Consider the following 27,195-nt stretch of genomic DNA (forward strand, 5'->3'; position numbering starts at 1 on the left):
AGAATCAGGGGTGAACTGTGCTCTTTGCAACTGCAACACTAGAGAGACAAGGGAGCATCTTTTTTTTAACTGAAGATTTGCTAGAAGATGCTGGCAAAGTATTCACAGTCAATGGGGCCCTGGTTAGGATTTGATGGCCCTTTTCGAGGCTGCATCTGATGTCTTGACTAGTCCTTGTTTCTTCGAGGTCATCTCCTCTGCTCTATGGAATATTTGAAAACAGAGGAATGCTTTGGTCTTTGAAAAAAGCAAGCATCTTTGGATGGGTGCGTAGGAATTTTCATCCTGGATCTTGGGCTGATCACCCATATAGTCAGGTAGCACTACTGCAGGATGGTTCAAACATGACACTACGATCAGAGACCCTTCGACGAAACTGTGTGCGATGCCATAATCGCAAATGGTGGTGTAAAAAAGCCGTCACAAAAGGTGCAAAACGTTTGCGATGACGAATGCATCAAACACCGTTCAGATTTTAGTTGCGTGTGCGGTGCAGGGCATATGGTTCAGTTCAATTAACTGTTTGCGATGAGGAGGAACAAAAGAAACGGGCAGCCAGATGAAGGTGTGTGTGATATACAGCATATGGTTCACTAGGATGAACTGTGTGTGATTAGGCAACACAGTGGAAACTGTTCAACTGAACAAGATGTGTGTGATACGCGGCAAACAGGTCCGTAATCAGAAATGTGTGCGAAGACCAATAATAACACAGACGATTGTTGCTAATAAGCCATGTGATTTGCTCTGTCTACAGAAGAATAACATGTGTGTGTGTATAAATGAAATAAACACCTAATTACATAAGTGACTATACAAATCATTCGCACACACCTCAATAAACAATTGCATGCATTCTAAAGTAGGAGAAACGAGCGTCTAGTCATCTACTTCTTGTGACGCTCCCGCCACTGCTCTGTGGCTAGATCCCTCATCTGAGGTGGGAAGAAGACACTTCCTCATGTCAACGACCCACCTGTACATCTCGTAGCTTGTGTACGCGTCCTTGGCCACGTACTTGACATGTTGTTCATCCAGTCTCTCATGCCACACATTGTGCCAGACGTTCTTGTCCTTCTTGCTCTCATTCTTCATCTTCATGTAGTAGGGATCGATGACGGCTGAGGCGAGGTAAACCATGGAGTTCAGTTTGTTCTTGTCGCTACCCCAGACCTTGTAGTGGTGCTGGATGTTGACAAGATTTGGGCATTTCAAGCCCGAAACCTTGAGCGCTTTTAGATCGTTGGTGGTGTCCACCATAGCGAGACTATAGTCGGAGCTGTTGATAAACCTGGAGAAACGCTCGCAAGGCCTTGTGGCAAGGTGGTAGTGGTAGACGAGGACGCCATGTCGCACACACAACTAGGCGACAGCAACCTTCTGATCGTGCCCGGCACGACCGATGGTGTACTCGAGGTCGAAGCCGACCACTTGGTACTTGTTCTTGGCAAGGAACCGCTCCATAGTTTGGATGGAGGTCTCCACCGAGACCGGATCGTTCGTGTACACCACCCAGAGGGCCTTCCCCCTCACGTGGGTGTCCACTAGATGCGTGGTGAACTGCCCGCCGTTGTCATCGTCGGCCGCTGGGAGCGCCATTGGAGCCATGGGGATCACCGTTGGAACCGCTGGATGTCCTCTCTGTATGTGTCGTCGTGGGTGTGCTTATTATGTTGTGTGACGTGAGATATGAAGGTAAATGGCCGCGGGAATAAATGGGGGCCTGGCGGCTTGGATTTCTTGCGCGTCCGCATGGCAGTTTTTGCAGCGGGTAACTGCATTGTCGCGCCGCACCCGGCGCAGCCGCATGCACACAAACATGCATGATCGTGCACTGGCCCCAAACACTGGCAGTGCGCGTGGAGGGACGAGGGCAGAGCACCCGGAGGGACGCGGGAGCAGAGCGCGCACGGCGAGACGCGAGCAGAGTGCGCCGCGGCCGCCTAAACCGCAAGCAACCACATGCATAGAGCAGTTGAACACGCATGAAATGGTCGCCTACAAGCCGGCTGACAGTTGCGTCGCTACGTAGAGAGCAGCCGTGTGCTATTACCTCCGTCTTGGTCTATAGTCCCCTTTATATACCGTGCCATACTTTGCCCTCAAATTTAACCAACAAAATGTTAATGCATGTTATAAAAATTATATAATTGGAAACTATGTTCAAATACGGATCCAACTATATAATCTTTGGCGACATGCATTCATATTTTATTAGTTAAATCATACTTATAAACCAGGATGGGGGTATAGTAGGTAATTAAATCGCAAATGTTTTTTTATTAACCATATATGTACGTGGCCTTTCATCCTCCTCCCGCATTCTTGTCACCCCGCTGCCGCAAACGGCTTACAACACAAGCTTGCGCAACGCGCGGGGGCGTTCTTTTGGCCAAACAGTGGCGCCAATGAATCGTCGGTGAGCCCGTTCCCACGCAACCTCGCAAGTTCCCGCGCAAGCTTCCCGCCCGACTCGGTGAAATCCCCCAAAATCCCAATGCTTACCGGCCTACTATATAAACCCTCATGGCCGGCAAGTCCTGCGTCGCATTTTCCCCTCCCTCCCTATAGCTTATCTCGTCTGCTTCTCCCACAATCGCCAATGGCACCGGTCCATCGTCATCGCTCAGCCACTCCGCCATCATCAGAGGACAGCTCCTGCTGGGAGGGTACACCGCGGCAGCGGCTCAGTCCCTGGCGTAGTGTAGTGCGCGTGGCGTCCCTATTAGGTGTGCGCGGAACACCCACCACACGCTCCACTGCCGCTGCCCGTCGGTAGCTCTTGCCGTCCGCTGTTTCCGCCACACCAGTGCCGAAAGCCAGGGTCATCGCCCGCTCCGCCGCCGTGGTCCGAAGGCGGGAGGTGGCCATCATGGCCGCCACCCGACTGTCGGCCACCGTGGCCATCACTCGCTCCGCCACCACGGCCCGAAGGCGGGAGGTGGTGGTCATGGTCATCACCCCATCGTCGGCCGCCATGGCCGCCAGCCCATCATCGACCGCCGGGGTCATCACCCGCTCCGCCACCGCCGCCCGAAGGCGGGAGGCGGAGGTTGTTGCCCGCACGTGTGTCAGCGAGCTTGCGTGCTACACCGAGTTCCTACGGGAGGAGGAGGACCGCCTCGTCGAGCACGCAAAGAGCCTTACCACCATCGTGGCCGCGGCACACACCACCTCAGAGGCGAGGAATCAGGAGATCTACAAGGAGAACCACCGCTTCGAGAGGGGTTGTCTGGAGTGGCAGAGGGCGTTCGAGGTGAGCGTCGCTAAAGTTGCAGCAGCGGCAGGCACCGTATTGCAGTTGTCCAGCTCGTCAGTAGGATCCTCCTCCTTTGCCTCTTACTGAGCGCGCTAAGCAAAAGAAAGGCAGCCGGAAGTAGTACAAAGCCCCTTCGTAGTAGTAGTATTTAGGGGCTATTTTGTTGAGTTCATCTGACTATAGATGTGGTGGAACTGTAGAACATACTTAAAAATAGTTAGTATATAAAGTAGAACTAGCTATTTTAGTACGTGGTTGGCAACAATTGGTGAAAAGTTTGGTCGGTTCAGCTGTCGAGTTGAAGTGTTTGTATAACAAACGACTGCTTAATCTATGAATGAAATCTATGCTTAATTACTGAATTTTAGTTGCAAAAATTAGATACTACTAGTGATTTTTAGCTTCATATTTTGAAAAATCACAGTGTTACAAGGTTGACAAATGGCAATGTTACTAGATCAACAAATGTCAATCTTTCCAATTTGACAAATGGCAACATACCCAATATGACAGATGCAAATCTTACCAAATTGTTTGTAAGTGGTTGCATATGGGTCATCCAAAAGAACTGTTTGCATTGAAGAGATGCACAAATACTGCTCTCACTTTGCATACGGGTGTTCTATCTAAAACGTTTGCGATGAAGAGCCACAAAAATCCCGCTCGACACATTTTCCCTTGGCTTCCTGGGGAAGTTGTTGGTTTGCATACGGGTGTTCTAACTAAAACGTTTGCGATGAGTGTTTTATATTTAAAAACCATTAACGTTTTTTTCAAAAGAAAATTGTTCTCTCAAAACATATCTTTCATTCAATCATACTGCGAATTTATATTCATATGATCGAGATACAGTATTAAACCCAAGAAAAAAACTATTTTCGGCAACGGCGGAGGTGGCGTGCCTCGCCGTCATTGTCGTTGTCGTCCTCCGGGACGCCGTTGTTGAAGTCTTCAATGCAGCACAAAATGTTCTTCACTTGTAAATCATACATCATGTCGTCGCGCGATCGACGGGCGGGGCGCGGGAGGAGGGCAGCTGGCGGCGCTGAGAGGTAGCGGTCGATGGCGGTGTCCCATGCCGCTGAGGGGGGGCGGGGGGGGGGGGGGGGGGGGGGGGGGGGGGGGGGGGGGGGGGGGGGGGGGGGGGGGGGGGGGGGGGGGGGGGGGGGGGGGGGGGGGGGGGCGCACGGGCATGGGTGCGGCGGGTGCAGCCAAACACACGGGGACCGGTGCTGCGATGGATAGAGGGGCGCACATGGGCATGGGCGTTGGCGCTGGCATGTACACGTGCTCGCGTGGGTCCACGGAGACCTCGCTGATGCTCGCAGCTTCCGGCTCTGCGATAGTGCTCGGCGACCAGCCCGTCAATGCTATGGGGATGGTCGCTGGCGTGGGTGTAGGGATGGGAGCTGGGACGGGAGGGGGGCAGCAACCGCCGCGGCCAGCTCGTTCTGGGCCATCTCCATGATGAGGCCCCATTCCTCCTTATTTTCTATCTCCTCCGGTTCGGAGTCGACTTCACCAAAGTTAAAGACTAGTGGCAGATGATCCTTTTATGCCATCACGTTGGTGGAGGTATGCGGGAGGGAGGGGAGTGGGAGGCGAATAGTAAAGCCTCCCATATTAAGCAGCGGCTCGGGCGCCATTAATGGAGAAGAAGGTGGACGACCATGGAAGTCAAAGGGCTCGCTTCCCAGTAAGCCTGCGCAACGTACAGCTCGCATGCTTCCCGGTGAGCCTACGCATTGGAGGACAGCTTGCACGCCTCTCGATCAGCCTGCGCACTAGACTGCGCTCGCACACCTCCTGTTCAGTCAAGCAGCTGTCCGCACGACACCTCCTATAGCCATTAAAACCAAGACACGTGGCATCACGTGAATGGTTAACAGAATGCACACGGTTTGAATTATACAAAAGTCTGAGATATTAAAGTGGCAGCTATTTCTTCAAAAAGTCTTTGTTGGCTGTTATTCGAGTGTGCCTTCTCTCAAAATGGACACGAAAAATACCACAGCATGTCGGGTGCCATTCCATAATAGCATGCCAAGTTTCATGAATTTCAGACGAGTTTTGGATTTACTAGAATTTAAAAACAAAGTATCTCAACGTTTTACCGGCAATTGATACGTCTCTGTCGTATCTATAATTTTTGATTGTTCCATGCCAATATTATACAACTTTCATATACTTTCGGCAACTTTTTATAATATTTTTGGGGACTAACATATTGATCCAGTGCCCAGTGCCCGTTCCTGTTTGTTGCATGTTTTTTGTTTTGCAGAAAATCCATATCAAACGGAGTCCAAATGGGATAAAAACGAACGGAGATTATTTTTGGAATATATGCCAAATATGGGAAGAAAATCAAGGCGAGACGGTGCCCGAGGGAGCCACGAGGCAGGGGGCGCCCCTCTGGGCGTGCCCTGACCCTCATGGCCCCCCCGTAAGGCGGTTACTGCTCTTCTTCGGCCACAAGAAAGCTAATTTTTGGAAAAAAAATTGGAGCGAAGGTTTCAATCCAATCGGAGTTACGGATCTCTGGATATATAAGAAACGGTGAAAGGGCAGAATCCCAGAACGCAGAAACAGAGAGAGACAGAGAAACAGATCCAATCTCGGAGGGGCTCTCGCCCCTCCCATGCCATGGAGGCCATGGACCAGAGGGGAAACCCTTCTCCCATCTAGGGAGAAGGTCAAGCAAGAAGAAGAAGAAGGGGGGCTCTCTCCCCCTCTCTCCCAGTGGCGCCGAAACGCCGCCGGGGCCATCATCGTGTGACGGCGATCTACACCAACACCCCCGTCATCTTCACCAACATCTCCATCACCTTCCCCCCTCTATCTATAGTGGTCCACTCTCCCGCAACCCACTGTACCCTCTACTTGAACATGGTGCTTTATGCTTCATATTATTATCCAATGATGTGTTGCCATCCTATGATGTCTGAGTAGATTTTTGTCATCCTATCGGTGGTTGATAAATTGCTATGATTGATTTAATTTGCTTGTGGTTATGTTGCTGTCCTTTGGCGCCCATCACATGAGCGCGCGCCTGGATCACACCATAGGGTTAGTTGTATGTTGATAGGACAATGTATTGGAGGGCAAGAGTGACAGAAACTTCAGCCTAGCATAGAAATTGATGCATACGGGATTGAAGGGGGACCAATATATCTTAATGCTATGGTTGGGTTTTACCTTAATGAACTTTAGTAGTTGCGGATGCTTGCTAATAGTTCCAATCATAAGTGCATAGAATTCCAAGTCGGGGATGACATGCTAGCAGTGGCCTCTCCCACATAAAACTTTCTATCGGTCTAGTAAAGTAGTCAATTGCTTAGGGACAATTTCGAAACTCCTACCACCACTTATCCACACTCGCTATACTAACTTTATTGTTTCTCTATCTAAACAGCCCCTACTTTTTATTTACGCGCTCTTTATTATCTTGCAAACTGATACGTCTCCAATGTATCTATAATTTTTTATTGCTCCATGCTATATTATCTACTGTTTTGGACTATATTGGGATTTATTTTCCACTTTTATATTATTCTTGGGACTAACCTATTAACCGGAGGCCCAGCCCAGAATTGCTGCTTTTTTGCCTATTTCAGTGTTTCGGATAAACAGAATATCAAACGGAGTCCAAACGGAATAAAATCTTCGGGAACGTGATTTTCTCACCGAACGTGATCCAGGAGACTTGGACCCTACTGCAAGGGATCAAAGAGGAGGTCACGAGGGTGGGGGGCGCCCCCCTAGGGCATGCCCCCTACCTCGTGGGCCCCTCGATGCTCCACCGACGTACTCCTTCCTCCTATATATACACACGTACCCCCAAATGATCAGAACAGGAGCCAAAAACCTAATTCCACCGCCGCAACTTTCTATATCCACGAGATCCCATCTTGGGGCCTGTTCTGGAGCTCCGCCGGAAGAGGGCCGTCATCACGGAGGGCTTCTACATCATCCTAGCCCCTCCGATGAAGTGTGAGTAGTTTACCTTAGACCTTCGGGTCCATAGTTAGTAGCTAGATGGCTTCTTCTCTCTCTTTGAATCTCAATACAAAGTTCTCTCCCTCTCTTGTGGAGACCTATTCGATGTAATCTTCTTTTTCCGGTGTGTTTGTTGAGACCGATGAATTGTGGGTTTATGATCAAGTCTATCTATGAATAATATTTGAATCTTCTCTGAATTCTTTTATGTATGATTGGTTATCTTTGCAAGTCTCGTCGAATTATCCGTTTGGTTTGGCCAACTAGATTGATAGTTCTTGCCATGGGAGAAGTGCTTAGCTTTGGGTTCGATCTTGCGGTGTCCTTACCTAGTGACAGAAGGGGCAGCAAGGCACGTATTGTATCGTTGCCATCGAGGATAACAAGATGGGGTTTATTTCATATTGCATGAATTTATATCTCTACATCATGTCATCTTGCTTAAGGCGTTACTCTATTTTTAACTTACTCTAGATGCATGCTGGATAGCGGTCGATGAGTGGAGTAATAGTAGTAGATGCAGAATCGTTTCGATCTACTTGTCACGGACGTGATGCCTATATACATGATCATGCCTAGATATTCTCATAACTATGCTCAATTCTGTCAATTGCTCAACAGTAATTTGTTCACCCACCGTAGAATACTTATGCTCTTGAGAGAAGCCACTAGTGAAACCTATGGCCCCCGGGTCTATTCTCATCATATTAATCTCCATTACTTTAATATTGCCTTGCTTTTTTACTTTGCCTTTACTTTTTTACTTTGCATCTTTATATAAAAAATATCAAAAATATTATATCTATCAGATCTCACTCTAGCAAGTGACCGTGAAGGGCTTGACAACAGCTAATCACGTTGGTTGCGAGTAGCTATCGCTTTGTGCAGGTACGAGGGACTTGAGCATGGGCTCCTACTGGATTGATACCTTGGTTCTCAAAAACTGAGGGAAATACTTACGCTACTCTGCTGCATCATCCCTTCCTCTTCAGGGAAAACCAACGCAAGCTCAAGACGTAGCAAGAAGGTTTTCCGGCTCCGTTGCCGAGGAGTCTACGCAAAAAGTCAATATACGAAGTACCCATCACAATCCCTATCTCTCGCATTACATTATTTGCCATTTGCCTCTCGTTTTCCTCTCCCCTCAATTCACCCTTGCCGTTTTATTCGCCCTCTCTCTCTATCCTCCCTCTCTATTTGCCCTTTTTGCCTGCTTGCTTTTTGTTTGCTCGTATGTTAGATTGCTTGTTTGTCGCGATGGCTCAACCGAGATTTGGTGATCTTCACCTTATAAGGTTAGAGGAGATCGAAACCAATGTTAGGAAGTTTATGGTTTTGCAATTTGAGCATAATAATTTCTTTAGAAATGAGCTTAAGGAACAAAAAAGTTTTATGAGTTATATGAATAAAGAGCTTGATGATATGTCTAAAGAATTTGAGGGTATAAGATCCCAAATTGCTCGTCTAGAAAAGAGGACTGCTGAAATTTCGGATAAGCAAGCCACCTTAGTTAATAAGATGGCTGCTAAACCGGATTCCTATGAAAATCAAGATGAAGATCTAAAAGTTATTGATGTGTCTCCTATTAAATCTTTATTTTGCAATATGAATCTTGATGAAACTGAATATGATCTTCCTTTACCTAGAAGGCGTTCTAAAAATTCGGAGTGTTTAGATCTTAATGATGAAATTGATGAAAGTGGGATTGAAAGAAATAAAAATCTAGATGTTGCTAAACCCACTATATTGGATTTCAAGGAACTTAATTATGAAAGTTTCTCTTTGATTGATTGTATTTCCTTGTTGCAATCCGTGCTAAATTCTCCACATGCTTATAGTCAAAATAAAGCCTTCACCGAACATATTGTTGATGCCTTGATGCAATCTTATGAAGAAAAAATCGAGTTGAAAGTTTCTATCCCTAGAAAACTCTATGATGAGTGGGAACCAACTATTAAAATTTAAATTAAAGATCATGAGTTTTATGCTTTGTGTGACTTGGGTGCTAGTGTCTCTACTATTCCCAAGACTTTGTGTGATTTACTAGATTTCCGTAATTTTGATGATTGCTCTCTAAACCTGCATCTTGCGGATTCCACTATTAAGAAACCTATGGGAAGAATTAATGATGTTCTTATTGTTGCAAATAGGAATTATGTGCCCATAGATTTCATTGTTCTTGATATAGATTGCAATCCTTCTTGCCCTATTATTCTTGGTAGACCTTTCCTTAGAACGGTTGGTGCGATTATTGATATGAAGGAAGGGAATATTAGATTTAAATTTCCATTAAAAAGGGGCATGGAACACTTTCCAAGAAATAAAATAAAATCACCATATGAAACTATCATGAGAGCCACTTATGGATTGCCTACCAAAGATGGCAATACCTAGATCTATCCTTGCTTGTTATGCCTAGCTAGAGGCGTTAAACGATAGCGCTTGTTGGGAGGCAACCCAATTTTATTTTTATTCCTTGAATTTTTATCCTGATTAGTAATAAATAAATTATTTAGCCTCTGTTTTGGTTGTGTTTTTTGTGTTTAATTAGTGTTTGTGCCAAGTAGAACCGTTGGGAAGACTTGGGGAAAGTCTTGTTGAACTTGCTGTAAAAAAACAGAAACTTTAGCGCTCACGAGAACTGCTGTCATTTTTATTTGAAGAGTGATATTTAGTTAATTATTTTTTAATATGATTAATAGATAAATTCCTCACGTCCAGAAATTTATTTTAGAATTTTTGGGGTTCCAGATCTTGCGCTAGCTACAGATTACTACAGACTGTTCTGTTTTTGACAGATTCTGTTTTTCGTGTGTTGTTTGCTTATTTTGATGAATCTATGGCTAGTAAAATAGTTTATAATCCATAGAGAAGTTGGAATACATTAGGTTTAACACCAATATAAATAAATAATGAGTTCATCACAGTACCTTGAAGTGGTCTTTTGTTTTCTTTCGCTAACGGAGCTCACGAGTTTTCTATTTTGAGTTTTGTGTTGTGAAGTTTTCAAGTTTTGGGTGAATTCTTTTGATGGATCATGGAACAAGGAGTGGCAAGAGCCTAAGCTTGGGGATGCCCATGTCACCCCCAAGATAATCCAAGGACACCAAAAAGTCAAAGCTTGGGGATGCCCCGGAAGGCATCCCCTCTTTTCGTCCATTTCCATCGGTAATTTACTAGGAGCTATATTTTTATTCACCAACATGATATGTGCTTTGCTTGGAGCATCTTGTATTATTTGTGTCTTTGTTTGTTAGTATGCCACAATCATCCTTGCTGTACACACCTTTTGAGAGAGCCATACATGAATTAAAATTTGATAGAATACTCTATGTGCTTCACTTATATCTTTTGAGCATAGTAGTTTTGCTCTATGTGCTTCACTTATATCTTTTGAGCGTTGTAATTTTGCTCTATGTGCTTCACTTATATCTTTCGAGCTAGATAATTTTGCTCTATGTGCTTCAATTAAATCTTTTAGAGCACGGTGGTGGATTCGTTTTAAAGAAACTATTGATCTCTCATGCTTCACTTAAATTAATTTGAGAGTCTCTTAATAGCATGGTAATTTGCTTAATAATAATATGCTTGGTATTCAAGATTTGTGAAACTTTCTTTTGAGTGTGTTGAATACTAAGAAAAGATTGAAGCATGATAATTGTTTTGAGATATGGAGGTGATAATATTAAAGTCATGCTAGTTGAGTAGTTGTGAATTTAAAGAATACTTGTGTTGAAGTTTGTGATTCCCGTAGCATGCACGTATGGTGAACCGTTATGTGATGAAGTTGGAGCATGATTTATTTATTGATTGTTTTCCTTATGAGTGGCGGTCGGGGACGAGCGATGGTCTTTTCCTACCAATCTATCCCCCTAGGAGCATGCGCGTAATACTTTGCTTTGATAACTTCTAGATTTTTGCAATAAGTATATGAGTTATTTATGACTAATGTTGAGTCCATGGATCATACGCACTCCCACCCTTCCACCCTTGCTAGCCTCTCTAATATCACGCAACTTTCGCCGGTATCATACACCTACCATATACCTTCCTCAAAACAGTCACCATACCTACCTATTATGGCATTTCCATAGCCATTCCGAGATATATTGCCATGCAACTTTCCACCATCTAGTTCATCATGACACATCCATCATTGTCATATTGCTTAGCATGATCATGTAGTTGACATAGTACTTCTGGCAAAGCCACCGTTCATAATTCTTTCATACCTGTCACTCTTGATTCATTGCATATCCCGGTATACCGCCGGAGGCATTCATATAGAGTCATACTTTGTTTTAGTATCAAGTTGTAATCATTGAGTTGTAAATAAATAGAAGTGTGATGATCATCATTCAATAGAGCATTGTCCCAAAAAAAAGAGAGAAGGAGAAAGGCCAAAGAAAAAAAAGAAGGCCCCAAAAAAGGGGGCAATGCTACTATCCTTTTTTCCACACTTGTGCTTCAAAGTAGCACCATGATATAGCGAGTCTCATATATTGTGCTTCAAAGTAGCACCATGTTCTTCATATAGAGAGTCTCATATGTTGTCACTTTCATATACTAGTGGTAATTTTACGTTATAGAACTTGGCTTGTATATTCCAATGATGGGCTTCCTCAAATTTCCCTAGGTCTTCGTGAGCAAGCAAGTTGGATGCACACCCACTAGTTTCTTTTGTTGAGCTTTCATACATTTATAGCTCTAGTGCATCCGTTGCATGGCAATCCCTACTCACTCACATTGATATCTATTGATGGGCATCTCCATAGCCCGTTGATACGCCTAGTTGATGTGAGACTATCTTCTCTTTTTTGTCTTCTGCACAACCACCATTCTATTCCACCTATAGTGCTATATCCATGGCTCACGCTCATGTATTGCGTGAAGATTGAAAAAGTTTTGAAAAAGTTAGAGTATGAAACAATTGCTTGGCTTGTCATCGGGGTTGTGCATGATTTAAATACTTTGTGTGGGGAAGATGGAGCATAGCCAGACTATATGATTTTGTAGGGATAACTTTCTTTGGCCATGTTATTTTGAGAAGACATAATTGCTTTATTAGTATGCTTGAAGTATTATTATTTTCCATGTCAATATAAAACTTTTGTCTTGAATCTTTCTAATCTGAATATTCATACCACAATTAAGAAGATTTGCATTGAAATTATGCCAAGTAGCACTCCGCATCAAAAATTCTCTTTTTATCATTTACCTACTCGAGGACGAGCAGGAATTAAGCTTGGGGATGCCTGATACGTCTCCAACGTATCTATAATTTTTGATTGCTCCATGCTATATTATCTACTGTTTTGGACTATATTGGCTTTATTTTCCACTTTTATATTATTTTTGGGACTAACCTATTAACCGGAGGCCCAGCCCAGAATTGCTATTTTTTTTTGCCTATTTCAGTGTTTTGGATAAACAGAATATCAAACGGAGTCCAAACGGAATAAAATCTTCGGGAACGTGATTTTCTTACCGAACGTGATCTAGGAGACTTGGACCCTACTGCAAGGGATCAAAGAGGAGGTCACGAGGGTGGGGGGCGCCCCCCCCCTAGGGTGCGCCCCTGCCTCGTGGGCCCCTCGGTGCTCCACCGACGTACTCCTTCCTCCTATATATACACACGTACCCCCAAACGATCAGAACAGGAGCCAAAAACCTAATTCCACCGCCGCAACTTTCTGTATCCACGAGATCCCATCTTGGGGCCTGTTCCAGAGCTCCGCCGGAAGAGGGCCGTCATCACTGAGGGCTTCTACATCATCCTAGCCCCTCCGATGAGGTGTGAGTAGTTTACCTCAGACCTTCGGGTCCATAGTTAGTATCTAGATGGCTTCTTCTCTCTCTTTGAATCTCAATACAAAGTTCCCCCCTCTCTTGTGGAGATCTATTTGATGTAATCTTCTTTTTGCGGTGTGTTTGTTGAGACCGATGAATTGTGGGTTTATGATCAAGTCTATCTATGAATAATATTTGAATCTTCTCTGAATTCTTTTATGTATGATTGGTTATCTTTGCAAGTCTCTTCGAATTATCCATTTGGTTTGGCCAACTAGATTGGTAGTTCTTGCCATGGGAGAAGTGCTTAGCTTTGGGTTCGATCTTGCGGTGTCCTTACCTAGTGACAGAAGGGGCAGCAAGGCACGTATTGTATCGTTGCCATCGAGGATAACAAGATGGGGTTTATTTCATATTGCATGAATTTATCTCTCTACATCATGTCATCTTGCTTAAGGCGTTACTCTGTTTTTAACTTAATACTCTAGATGCATGCTGGATAGCGGTCGATGAGTTAGAGTAATAGTAGTAGATGCAGAATCGTTTCGATCTACTTGTCACGGACGTGATGCCTATATACATGATCATGCCTAGATATTCTCATAACTATGCTCAATTCTGTCAATTGCTCAATAGTAATTTGTTCACCCACCGTAGAATACTTATGCTCTTGAGAGAAGCCACTAGTGAAACCTATGGCCCCCGAGTCTATTCTCATCATATCAATCTCCATTACTTTAATATTGCTTTGCTTTTTTACTTTGCCTTTACTTTTTACTTTGCATCTTTATATCAAAAATACCAAAAATATCATATCTATCAGATCTCACTCTTGTAAGTGACCGTGAAGGGCTTGACAACCCCTAACCGCGTTGGTTTCGAGTAGCTATCGCTTTGTGCAGGTACGAGGGACTTGAGCGTGGGCTCCTACTGGATTGATACCTTGGTTCTCAAAAACTGAGGGAAATACTTACGCTACTCTGCTGCATCATGCCATCCTCTTCGGGGAAAACCAACGCAAGCTCAAGACGTAGCACAAACCTATCAAAAAACACCTACAAAGTACCTCTAGTTTCATACTTGTTCTAGGTAAAGCGAATGTTAAGCGTGCGTAGAGTTGTATCGGTGGTCGATAGAACTTGAGGGAATATTTGTTCTACCTTTAGCTCCTCGTTGGGTTCGACACTCTTACTTATCGAAAGATGCTATAATTGATCCCCTATACTTGTGGGTTATCAGTAATCAACGGTGCCCCGGTGTTTGAAATTCATTCCCATTTCTTGCATGGGACCTAAGCATGCACCCAAGGACAAAGATTTGAATTTTCAACCAATTCATATGCACTGGAGCATGTGCATGTAGTTCAAATTTGAATTATGCACATAAATGCATTGAAAACTCAATTCATGCATAAAAATGTCCAAACGAACTCCGAAAAATCCCAAAAATTGACACAACACTCATGTTGTTCCATGTTGACACGAGAAAAAATTTGAAAGCAGTAAGAGGCAATGGATATCGTTTCGTCCCCAAAGGTGGGACGTTCCCTACCGAAACCATCATGCTTGTTGTGAGAATCTCTGATGTGTGAGAAGCATATACCCAAACCTGCCCTAAATGGGACAAAAAATTTACCACGACATGTTGATGCCGCTCCATGAGAGCATGCCAAGTGCTACCTCTTGAGCATGCATTGGTTTTCCCTTGAAGAGGAAAGGGTGATGCGGCAAAGTAGCATAAGTATTTCCCTCAGTTTTGAGAACCAAGGTATCAACCCAGTAGGAGACAACGCACAAGTCACCTAGTACCTGCACAAACAATCAAGAACCATGTGTCGATGTACAAAAAGAGGGGTACACTTTTTGTACCCCTATAACTGTGCACGGGCAGTCTGAGCCACAGGCACCACCACACTGAGCAAGGCAAGGGAGGTGAGACAAGGTAAGGCCGAAGCTCAGGAGAAGCAGAACGACGCCAAGACCAACACCACAAAGAGCGAAGGGGACGAAGCGGACCCCCCGGCAAGATCCTTGCCGGGAGGCGGTTTTAGCAAACCCGACAAGACCCTTGCCATGGCAGCTCGCCCCACACCTACGGAGTGAGTCACCCTTGAGTCCACTGCCCCCATGGGGCAAGGATTCGGGAGACATCCCCGTGGTGGCATGCAGATCTTTGTGAAGACATTCAAGATCAGATACACCCTTCAGAAGATGATGATCCTTGGCGGGATCCCAGCCAAGGAGGACCACAAGGCCCCCGGCAAGAGTCTTGCCGGGGATGACAGCAGGCGCCACGGCAAGACCCTTGTCGGGGCCCCGGCAAGGCCCTTGCCAAGAACACCCGTGGGGCCACCATCAGGCCCACGCCAGTCAAACCTCCACCGTCGTTCGCATGCAGCTGCCAACCCAACCAGCTGGGCAGGCACCTGCGTGGCGGCATGCGGATCTTCGTGGAGACCCACCACTGCGCCACCTCAGCTGCCTGCCTGCCTACATGGCACCGCGGGTGCCGTTGGCCAGGGCGCGTGTTGACACGAGAGGGAGCAGCGACGGACGAGACAGGGATCTCCCCCGTACCCGATAAAGCAAGGACACCTGGGCAAGATGCATTAAATGCGCCTTGTCATGTACTACGAGGGATAACCTCACATCACTGTACCCTTTCCACCTCCTGTGTGCCACTGTGGCAACCCCTTTCCTATAAAAGGAGGCCCGAGGCGACCAGGAGGAGGATTCGGCTTTTTGGAGCTCCTCACGCCCCATAGCTAGCTCAAGAACACAGATATACAATCCACCAAAGCAGGAGTAGGGTTTTACGCATCCCCGCGGCCTGAACCTGGATAAATGAACCATGTGCTATCTGTTTGATCCGCTCTTCTCACGACCCCACGCCCCACAACCGTAGTAGGGATTCTTGTGATCCCATAGGTGTCGTTCCCACCGACATCTTTGGTGCGCCAGGTAGGGGGGCGCAGTTGTGAGAATCGGCTTTAGCAGTTAGTTCGACGCTTCTTCATCGTCATGGCGCCCAAGAAGAAGACGACGGTGGCGGTTGGCCCGTCGGAAACCGGACATCCCGTCCCGAGGCGGGCGAGCAGCGGACCGGTCGCAGAAAGGACCCGGGGCGCCATTCGCGAACACCAACACCATCCCAGCAGCCAGAGTTTGGGAGGCGGCGATGTTCGTGCACCTGGTAACGGGCCGCACGCTGCCAAATCCAAAGACGGAGCCAGGCCCTCTGCGGGTGGCGCGGGGCCTTCCAAGATCGCTACCGCCCCGCCCGAAGGCGATGCGAGGGCCTCCAAGACTCCCACGCCGGCACCGACGGCGCGCTCCTCTCAAGCGGCGCGCGATGAACGGCGCAATCACGCCGAAGACGCCGGGCGTCGCCACAGGAAGAGCCCCGAGCGCCACTCCCGGGAGGTAGAAGACCTGCCCGCTCACCGAGGCGCTGGTGGAGATGGCATGCGACCGCGGGGTCGTGATAGAGCTCCTCTGACATGGTCAGAAGTTGAAGTGCGTCGCGATCCGTGCAGGTTTCGCTGCCACCAACGCCAGCAGAAGCCCTAGCGCGCGCAGTTGCTCCTCGATTTTCCTCCCACTATGGGGAAACTCGACGAATGGAGAACCACTATCCGAAGCCTTGTTGCGGTGGCCAACAAAGACGAACCGAGTCCGGTGGAGCCCCCGGGTCGATGCTCCGACGGAGTCCCACGCACCAGTGGCAGGAAAGCCGGCAGCGCCACGACCACGGTGCACTCGCCTCCTCCTTGCCCGGTACCGCGAACGCCAACCCATCGCGATGTTGCGGGCGATGAAATCTCCATAGCGTCGTCTGACCCGCGGACCCACTGTGACCAGCGCCAAGTCCTTTGGGAACGAGAACATGAAGACGCTCGAACCACTATCGAGCGCCGGCGCGGAGTGCGCCACTAGTCAAACAGGCGAGCAGGGCCTGCTGTGAACCACCCGGCACCGGAGAGCCCTGGAGGCCTACCTTATGAGGTAGGCTGTCTGGCTTTTACCCGTGAGCTGCGGCAGTTCCAGTGGCCCACTCACCGCACCTTCAAACCTGATGTGGGCGAAAAGTACAGCGGCAAGACCCACCCGTCCGAGTTCCTCAGCATCTACACCATTGCGATGCAAGCTGCCGGAGCCCGCGACGATAAGGTGCTTGCGAATTACTTTCCGTTGGCTCTTAAACCCAATGCTATGTCATGGTTGATGCACTTGTCGGTACACTCTATTTCCTCCTGGTCGGATTTGTGCCATGAGTTTGTGGACGCCTTTACTAGAGGCCACCAAGCCCATGGCCAAGTGAGTGACCTGCACGTCATTCCCCAGAAGGGAGGCGAGAGTCTCCGCAAGTATATACAGAGGTTCAGCCGGATATAGTACAATATCCCTGATGTTCACCCTGCCGCCATCATCAGCGCGTTCCATCAGAACGTGCGTAACCGCAAGATGCGCGAAGAGCTGGCAATGAACAAGGTGAAAGATGTAGCAGAACTCTATGTTCTTGCTGACAGATGTGCTCGGGCTGAAGAGGGAAGGAAGTACCTCGGCGAAGACGCCGGCGTGGAAACCGACTCCTCAGATGAAGATACTGCCGCCCCGGCGAAGAAGGGTCGGCGCCGCAACAGGAAGTTCAAAGGTAAAGCCGTGCTTGCCGTCGAGGGATCTGGTGACACCGGCTCCACCAAGAAAACCAAGGCAGATGACCCCGGCAAGGAAATTTCCGGATGTGTCGCCTGCCGGGCCTTGGCGGTTGCCGAGAAGCCAGGGAACTCCGACAAGCGATACTGCAAGATCCATCGCACCAAAGGCCATGCTCTCCAAGACTGCCGACAGGTTGAGCTCCTCGCTGAGAAGAAGAGGGCTGAATATGAGAGGCGGGACAAGGAGAAGGGCCAAGACGGTGCTGAGGGGTCCGGCAAGAAGCGTGATGGCCAGGCGGGCCGTCGCGGCAAGGATAAACAACAGGAGAGGCCCGCCCGGGGCCGTGACAAAAAGCCACAAGACGACGATCACGAAGAGGACGATGAATCCGGCGACCAAGAGTTTCAGAAAGCTACAGAGGCCATGTGCATCGACGGCGGCGCCTCGCTGCATACTTCTCACCGCCAGCTTAAACAGTGGGCGCGAGAGATTACAGCGGCAGAGCCGTCGTTTGATGCCCAAAGGCCGCTGAAGTGGTCCAGCACACCTATCATTTTTGACACTGAGGATCACCCTGATCGCACTACTGTGGTCGGGTGCTTGCCATTGTTGGTTTCACCAACAATACGCAACCTCAAGGTGAAAAATATGCTAGTCGATGGCGGGGCCGGTCTGAACTTGATCTCGCCTGCCGTGATCGAGAAACTACAGATTCCTGATGAAGACCTCGAGGAGACGGGCACGTTTCGGGGGGTCAACCTGAGAAGAAGCCAACCTAAGGGAAAGGTCACGCTGCCCGTGACTTTTGGAAGCGATCTGAACTACAGGACGGAGAGGATCGTGTTTGATGTTGCCAAGATCCCCTTGCCCTACAACGGGATCCTTGGCCGCCCAGCGCTGGCCAAGTTCATGGCGGCGTCACACTACGCCTACAACACCCTGAAGATGCCAGGACCTGTGACGATCATCACCATCCCCTCCGATAAGAAAGATGCGCTGATTTGTGCTGACCAACTATACCAACAAGCGGTTGCAGCAGCTGCCGCCACTAGGGCACTTGCTCCTGCCGCTGGGACCCTGGGAGGGAAGAAGAAGAAGAAGACCGGTGAGAACTCGGACACCCACTTCGGCAAGCGCACCTCTTCGGAGTGTAGCTCTCCCATCGAGGACGTACCAGAGAGCTCCACCGGCGGAAACAAGAAGCCCATGGCCATACCGCCGGGAACCAAGAAGGTTTCTGTCAATGAGGACGGCACGGGAGGGGCTTTCACCATAAGCTCCACCCTTGACGAAAAATAGGAAGACGCGCTCGTCACCTTCCTGCGGGCGAATGTCGATGTGTTTGCATGGAAATTTTCCGACATCCCCGGCGTTCCAAGGGAGGTGATTGAGCACCACCTTGCTGTCTGTCCTCATGCGCGGCCCGTCAAGCAGAAGGTCAGAAAGCAAGCTTTGGAATGACAAGAGTTCATCACAGAGGAGATCCAAAAACTGGAAGCAGCGGGTTTGGTAAGAGGAGTGCTCCATCCAACGTGGTTGGCCAATCCGGTCATAGTGCGCAAGGCTAATGGGAAGTGGAGGCTGTGTATTGATTACATAGATATCAATAAGGCTTGTCCTAAGGACCCCTTCCCGTTGCCGCGCATCGACCAGATTGTTGACTTCACAGCTGGGTGTGATCTGTTGTCATTCCTCGATGCCTACTCTGGCTACCACCAGATCTTCATGACAAGAGAAGACGAAGAGAAAACAGCATTCATCACCCCATGTGGTACGTATTGTTTCATGCGGATGCCTTTCGGGCTGAAGAGTGTTGGTTCGACGTTTGCAAGGGCGGTCCAGATTGGTTTTGAACCCCAGCTCCATAGAAATATGGAAGCTTATATGGATGACATAGTGGTCAAAACCAAGGACAGGGCAACCCTCATACCGGATTTGCAAGAAACATTTGCAAACCTGCGCAAGATCAATCTCAAGCTGAACCCTGAGAAGTGCGTCTTTGGCGTCCCGTCTGGCAAGCTTCTCGGGTTCTTTGTGTCACAGCGTGGGATAGAGGCCAATCCGGACAAGATCAAAGCTATAGAGCAAATTGAAGCACCCAAGCGAATCAAGGATGTGCGTCGGCTTGCTGGTTGCGTCGCCGCCATGGGCAGATTCATTTCCAAGTCTGCCGAGCGCGCCCTTCCCTTTTTCAAGATCCTGAAAAAGGCGGGCCCGATGGAGTGGACGCCAGAAGCCGAAGCAGCATTCCAAGATTTGAAGAAGTACCTCTCCCCCATGCCAATACTAGTTGCACCTAGGCCACAGGAGCCGTTGCTGCTATACCTGGCGGCAACAAACCAGGTGGTCAGTGCTGCACTAGTGGCGCAGAGAGAGGTTGACGACGAGGTAATGGCAGCGACAGAGCCCGACACCACCAATGCAGAGACGACACAGCCAGTTGAAGTGCCGCCGAAGAAGAAAATGATGCAGCACCCGGTCTACTTTGTTAGTTCCCTCCTGCAGGGAGCTAGATCAAGGTACTCCGACGTGCAGAAACTGCTCTTCGGCCTTCTTATGGCCTCGAGGAAGCCGCGTCACTACTTCCAGGCACACGAGATCACTGTCGTCACTCGCCTCCCTTTGCAACGGATATTGCACAATCCAGATGCAATGGGAAGAATTGTGGAATGGGCACTAGAGCTGTCCAGCTTTGGCCTCAAGTTTGAAAGTACTTCGACGATTCAGAGCCGAGTCCTGGCGGAGTTCATTGCAGAATGGACCGCAACGCCTGACGAAGAAGCCCAAGAGACCGCTCTCCCTGGCAAGGAGGCAAGTTGCAGTTGGATCATGTACTTTGATGGAGCTTTCTCCTTACACGGCATCGGGGTTGGCATACTGCTTGTCGCGCCCACCGGAGAGCACCTCAAGTACGTGATCCAGATGCACTTCCCCAGGGAGGTGTCAACAAACAATACGGCAGAGTACGAAGGGCTGCTTGCCGGTCTTAGGATCGCGGCGGACCTCGGAATCAAGAAGCTCATCGTCAGGGGCGACTCGCAACTCGTCGTCAAGCAAGTCAACAAGGACTACCAGAGCCCGTTGATGAAGGCCTACGTCGATGAAGTGAGAAAGCTGGAAGAGTGTTTCGATGGTATACAGGCTGAATACGTTCCCCGAGCAGAGAACGATATCGCCGATTACCTGTCAAAATGCGCTGCCCTCAAGCTACCTATGGAACCAGGTACCTTTGTGCTCCAGCTAACTCAGCCATCCGTTGATCCATCAACAGAGCAGAACAAGAGGAGGAAATCAGGACCCGGCAAGTACTTTCCCGCCGAGCTCCCCGGAGCCGCCGGCAAGGATGTTGCCGGGGACACTGAGCCCGCCACGGGACGGCTAGCTCCGGCGGAGCGTCAAGCTCTTGCCGTCGAGACAGCCGCTCCTATAGCGGAGGAAATGCCTTTAGTCCTCGCCGTCAAGCCTCAGGCTCCAGCGTGGGCACAGCATACCGTCTGATTCCTCCAAACAGGGGAACTTCCTGAAGAGCGGGAAGAAGCGGAAAAAGTAGCCCGTCGCTCTACCATGTACCAGTTCGTCGATGACGTCCTGTACAGAAAGAGGCCGAACGGTGTAAAATTGAAGTGTATCCCTCGGGAGGAAGGACTGGAGCTGTTGGCGGAGATACACGGAGGCATATGTGGATCCCACATCGGGTCAAGGGCCCTTGCCGGCAAGGCATTTCGGCAAGGCTTCTTCTGGCCCACCGCCCTCCAGGATGCGACGACACTAGTCACCAGGTGTGAAGCGTGTCAGTTCCATTCAAAGAAGCTTCATCAGCCAGCTCAAGCCCTTCAAACCATTCCTCTCTCCTGGCCCTTCTCGGTCTGGGGGCTCGACATACTGGGCCCTTTCCCCCGCGCTGTCGGGGGCTTTGAGTACTTGTACGTTGCAATCGACAAGTTCACAAAGTGGCCGGAGGTGGAGGCAGTGAGGAAGGTCACAGCTCAGTCAGCCGTCAAGTTCTTCAAGGGACTAGTGTGCCGTTTTGGTGTACCCAACAGGGTCATCACCGACAACGACACACAGTTCACAAGCCGCACCTTCATGCAATATATCCAAGACCTCGGCAGCAAAGTCTGTTTCGCTTCCATTGCTCACCCGCGAAGCAATGGTCAAGCTGAGAGGGCAAACGCTGAAGTACTGTGAGGCTTAAGGACCAAGACCTTTGACAGGCTGCACAAGAGTGGAAGGCGCTGGATTGATGAGTTGCCGACGGTTCTTTGGTCGATCAGGACGACGCCAAATCGAGCCACCGGCCAGACACCTTTTGCCCTGGTATATGGGGCAGAAGCACTTCTCCCCACTGAACTCATATACGGGTCACCTCGAGTGCTCACTTATGATGAGCTTGAGTAAGAGCAACTGCGGCAAGATGACGCAATGCTCCTTGAGGAAGATCGTCTTCGGGTGGCTGTGAAAGCAGCACGCTAGCAGCAAGCCTTGCGCCGCTACCATAGCCGCAAGGTTCATGCCCGAAGCCTTGAGGAAGGCGACCTTGTCCTTCGGCGTGTTCAATCGGCCAAGAATTCCAACAAGTTGACGCCAAAGTGGGAAGGCCCTTATCGGGTAATACGACTCACCAGGCCCGACGCAGTCCGCGACCGAAGATGCCGTTCCGGTGAGTAACTCCTGGAACATTGAGCATCTTCGCAAGTTTTACCCGTGAGGCGCGACTTGCCGGCCCCCCCGGCAAGCCACCTTTTGTACAAGCATTGCCGATGATGCATGTAACCCTTTGTACAAAGCCAGGCGCAGACCTTGAGCATAAATAAATGAAGCGTTGGCGCCCTAAGTTATAGCATGCATGCTAGGTCGAGTCTCGTCCTTGGTTAGGGTTGATAGTGCTTAGCGGCGACTAACCCCTAGCTTAGAGGTCGAGTGTGCGTCTCTTTGCCGTTCTTTCGTCTTCTTTGGTTCGCAGGACTCACAGGTATCCTTGCCGGATAACTTGAGGACGAAAAAGAGAAGAGGGACAGACCAGCATCTAGACCCCGACAAGCCAGTATTGCCGGGGCTACAAGAGCAAAGATTCACCCACGGCAAACCAGAGTTGCCGGGGGCTATAGCTTCAGATAAGTTCTTCATCCCTTATCATGCATTCCCTTATGGACTGAGGTATGTGAAACCTCGTTTTTTCCTAAAACTACCGTGCTCCCCTAACTCTAGGCCCTAGGGCTCGTTCCTGGGGCCAGGTTTGGTAGTAGTCGCGGCAGCGAGAGGATGAAACAAGGAGCCTGCACCCACCTCATCCCTGCCTCCGCCAAAGGTGTGAGAAAGGTCGAGCGAAGTGGGGAGACGGCAAGGCCTGTTACCGGTCAAGGAAATTTTTATCTTAAGGATATCAAGGATTTACTCCTTGTCATGGGTTCTACCCACAAACAAATGACTCGGCAAGCATCCCTTTTTCATTAAAAACATTCCACTCAGGTACAGTCCATAGGGAATGAAAAACATGAATGATGGGATTACAAGTTTTAAATTCAGCTAAGGCCCGAAGGCTTACAAACTAAAAAGAGATAAGGTGCCCGTAATCCCTTTCTTGTCCCTCTCCTCAGGAGGCAGGTCAAGGAGGCGAAAAGGGCAAAAGGGGCGCCTAGGCGAGCTACGGGTGGTAGAAGACACCAAGAGAACATCTCAGTGGCCGTCCGAAGGCTGGATGGTGATGGCGGCGCCGGAAGCAAAGCTCAAAGACGAGGCGGCATGACGTCAGCACGCGTCGAAGGCGTAGGTGCCCGCGTACTCCGACTTGACGGCCTTGCCGCCCGCCCTCTTCCTCTTTCGCAGCCTCCCAAGGAGATGACCCCGAGAAGTTCAGGGAGCCGGCGACGCGGATGATGGGGTCGCTGGTGCCGCACGGAGCAGTGCCCGACACCTAATCGGACCCGTCATCCTGCCGCCTACTACCCTCGTCGTCGCTGCCGCTGTCCTCCTCGTCACTCCCGCCCGAGGAGGAGTCTTCACTATCAGAAGAGCTCTCCACGCAGCACCTTGCGCGGGTCCCACAGCACCCGAAGACCTTGACGGAGAGAAGGCCACCCTCCATCAGCTTAAAATGGAGAGTGAGCCCCTTCGTCAAGTGGTGGATATGGGCAAACATCTTCCATCCCCGACGGAGATACATCACGTGAGTGGCGGGGAAGTCGACGCGGGCCCGCGTGCCACTGATCCCGCCGCCCCTCATGTGCAGCCACAACGACTCCGGCGGATCCAGCTCCATCTCCCGCGTGAATGGGGTCGGGAGACGAAGGCGACAGTGAGGCGGCCGGCGCAGCCTGACGAAGAACTCGCAAGGGTCATCCCCAACGTGGCCCTCCATGGGGGGAGGAACTACTGGCAGAGGCGAGGCCGGCGGAGGCGAGGCCGACGCGCCGCCCCGTCCTCCTCTTCCCCGAGCGCCTCGACCTCGCCCACGACCTCGCCCCCTCCCCATTCCCCTCGCGGCTGGCTCTACCACCGCGGGTCCAGGAGAAGGAGGGACGCATTGTCGAGCGGCGACCCTCGCCACCACCGTTGAAGGAACAGGATTCCCTCTCTCCATGGCGGATGGAAGGGGGAGCAGAAGCTGAAGGAAGGAGGAGATGAAGGAATGCGGGACGCCATCCCCCCTCCCACTCCTTATAAAGGAACGGGGTGGGGGCTCGGCCGCCCCGCTCAGCCAATCAAGGCGCAGAAGGCGCAGGGAACTGGGACCAACCTGCCGCCCCAGCCCGCGGTGGCCCGGTTTCCTGCCTCCACCATTCGCCACCCCAAGCGCATGAGAGCCACGTGGTAGGCGTGTAGGACCGAGGCGACGGGTGAGGCGACCTCTCCCCATCCCGTGATCGTGGGGAGTGGACGCCTTAAAGACCGTGCCTCGGCCCCGTTCAGTAAATGGGCCGCGCCTCCGCGCCTCCCTCCGTTTATGGGGAAGGCGCGAACCGCCCCCTTTACTACGACGTGACGCATGCATGAAGAGCTCAGCCCCATGCATGCCGCCCACGTCACACACGCCTCCCCACGCCGCGCCACGCGCGGGAAGCATGGGAAGCACAGCGCACGAAGAGACTTACCGCGGTAAAAACCACCCCGCCTGCCCGCGCACCATTTTTGGGCCTAGCCCAATGACGCGATTGCGCTTACGTGTGGCCCAGGCCCGGGGGCTCCTGTCGGTGTACAAAAAGAGGGGTACACTTTTTGTACCCCTATAACTGTGCACGGGCAGTCTGAGCCACAGGCACCACCACACTGAGCAAGGCAAGGGAGGTGAGCCAAGGTAAGGCCGAAGCTTAGGAGAAGCAGAATGACGCCAAGACCAAGACCACAAAGAGTGAAGGGGACGAAGCGGACCCCCCCGGCAAGATCCTTGCCGGGAGGCGGTTTTAGCAAACCCGGCAAGACCCTTGCCATGGCAGCTCGCCCCACACCTACGGAGTGAGTCACCCTTGAGTCCACTGCCCCCATGGGGCAAGGATTCGGCAGACATCCCCGTGGTGGCATGCAGATCTTTATGAAGACATTCAATATCAGATACACCCTTCAGAAGATGATGATCCTTGGCGGGATCCCAGCCAAGGAGGACCACAAGGCCCCCGGCAAGAGCCTTGCCGGGGATGACAGCAGGCGCCACGGCAAGACCCTTGCCGGGGCCCCGGCAAGGCCCTTGCCAAGAACACCCGTAGGGCCACCATCAGACCCACGCCAGTCAAACCTCCACCGCTGTTCGCATGCAGCTGCCGACCCAACCAGCTGGGCAGGCACCTGCGTGGCGGCATGCGGATCTTCGTGGAGACCCACCACTACGCCACCTCAGCTGCCTGCCTGCCTACATGGCACCGCGGGCGCCGCTGGCCAGGGCGCGTGTCGACACGAGAGGGAGCAGCGACGGACGAGACAGGGATCTCCCCCATCCCCGATAAAGCAAGGACACCTGGGCAAGACGCATTAAATGTGCCTTGTCATGTATTGCGAGGGATAACCTCACATCACTATACCCTTTCCACCTCCTGTGTGCCACTGTGGCAACCCCTTTCCTATAAAAGGAGGCCCGAGGCGGCCAAGAGGAGGATTCGGCTTTTTGGAGCTCCTCACGCCCATAGCTAGCTCAAGAACACAGATATACAATCCACCAAAGCAGGAGTAGGGTTTTATGCATCCCCGCGGACCGAACCTGGATAAACGAACCGTGTGCTATCTGTTTGATCCGCTCTTCTCATGACCCCGCGCCCCGCAACCGTAGTAGGGATTCTTGTGATCCCATAGGTGTCGTTCCCACTGACACCATGCAACCAACACGATAAAGGGGTTGTCAATCCCTTCACGGTCACTCGCAAAAGTGAGATCTAATAAAGATAGTAAAGTAAATATTTTTGGTATTTTTGTTGTATAGTTTGGAAAGTAAAGATTGCAAAATAGTAAACGAGACGCATGTAAATAAAAGAGATGCAATATAATAAGAAAGAGACCCGGGGGCCATAGGTTTCACTAGTGGCTTCTCTCAAGATAGCATGTATTACGGTGGGTGAACAAATTACTGCCGTGCAATTGATAGAAAAGCACATAGTTATGAAGATATCTAAGGCAATTATCATGAATATAGGCATCATGTCCGTGTCAAGTAGATCGAAACAATTCTGCATCTACTACTATTACTCCACACATCGACCGCTATCCAGCATGCATCTAGAGTATTAAGTTCATAAGAACAAAGTAACGCATTAAGCAAGATGACATGATGTAGAGGGATAAACACAAGCAATATGATATAAACCCCATCTTTTTATCCTCGATGGCAACAATACAATACTTGCCTTGCTGCCCCTACTGTCACTAGGAAAGGACACCGCAAGATTGAACCCAAAGCTAAGCACTTCTCCCATTGCAAGAAAGATCAATCTAGTAGGCCAAACTAAACCGATAATTTGAAGAGACTTGCAAAGATATCAAATCCTGCATATAAGAATTCAGAGAGGAACGAAATAATATTCATAGACAATCTTGTTCATAAACCCACAGTTCATCGGATCTCGGCAAACACACCGCAAAAGAGTATTACATCGAATAGATCTCCAAGAACATCGAGGAGAACTTTGTATTGAAAATCAAAGAGAGAGAAGAAGCCATCTAGCTAATAACTATGGACCTGAAGGTCTGTGGTAAACTACTCATGCTTCATCGAAGAGGCAATGGTGTTGATGTAGAAGCCCTCCGTGATCGATTCCCCCTCCGGCAGATCGCTGAAAAAGGCCCCAAGATGGGATCTCACGGGTACAAAAGGTTGCGGCAGTGGAAAAGTGGTTTCGTGTCTCTGTGCGATGTTTCAAGGGTATAAGAGTATAAATAGGCGAAAGAAGTACGTCGGTGGAGCTACGAGGGGGCCATGAGGGTGGGGGCGCGCCCTCCTGCCTCGTGGCCGCCTCGTCGAGTTCCATACTTTGACTCCAAGTCTTCTAGATTGATTTCGGTCCAAGAAAG

The sequence above is a fragment of the Triticum urartu genome, chromosome 4 (assembly GCF_003073215.2).
Source record: "Triticum urartu cultivar G1812 chromosome 4, Tu2.1, whole genome shotgun sequence".
Taxonomy (NCBI): Eukaryota; Viridiplantae; Streptophyta; class Magnoliopsida; order Poales; family Poaceae; genus Triticum; species Triticum urartu.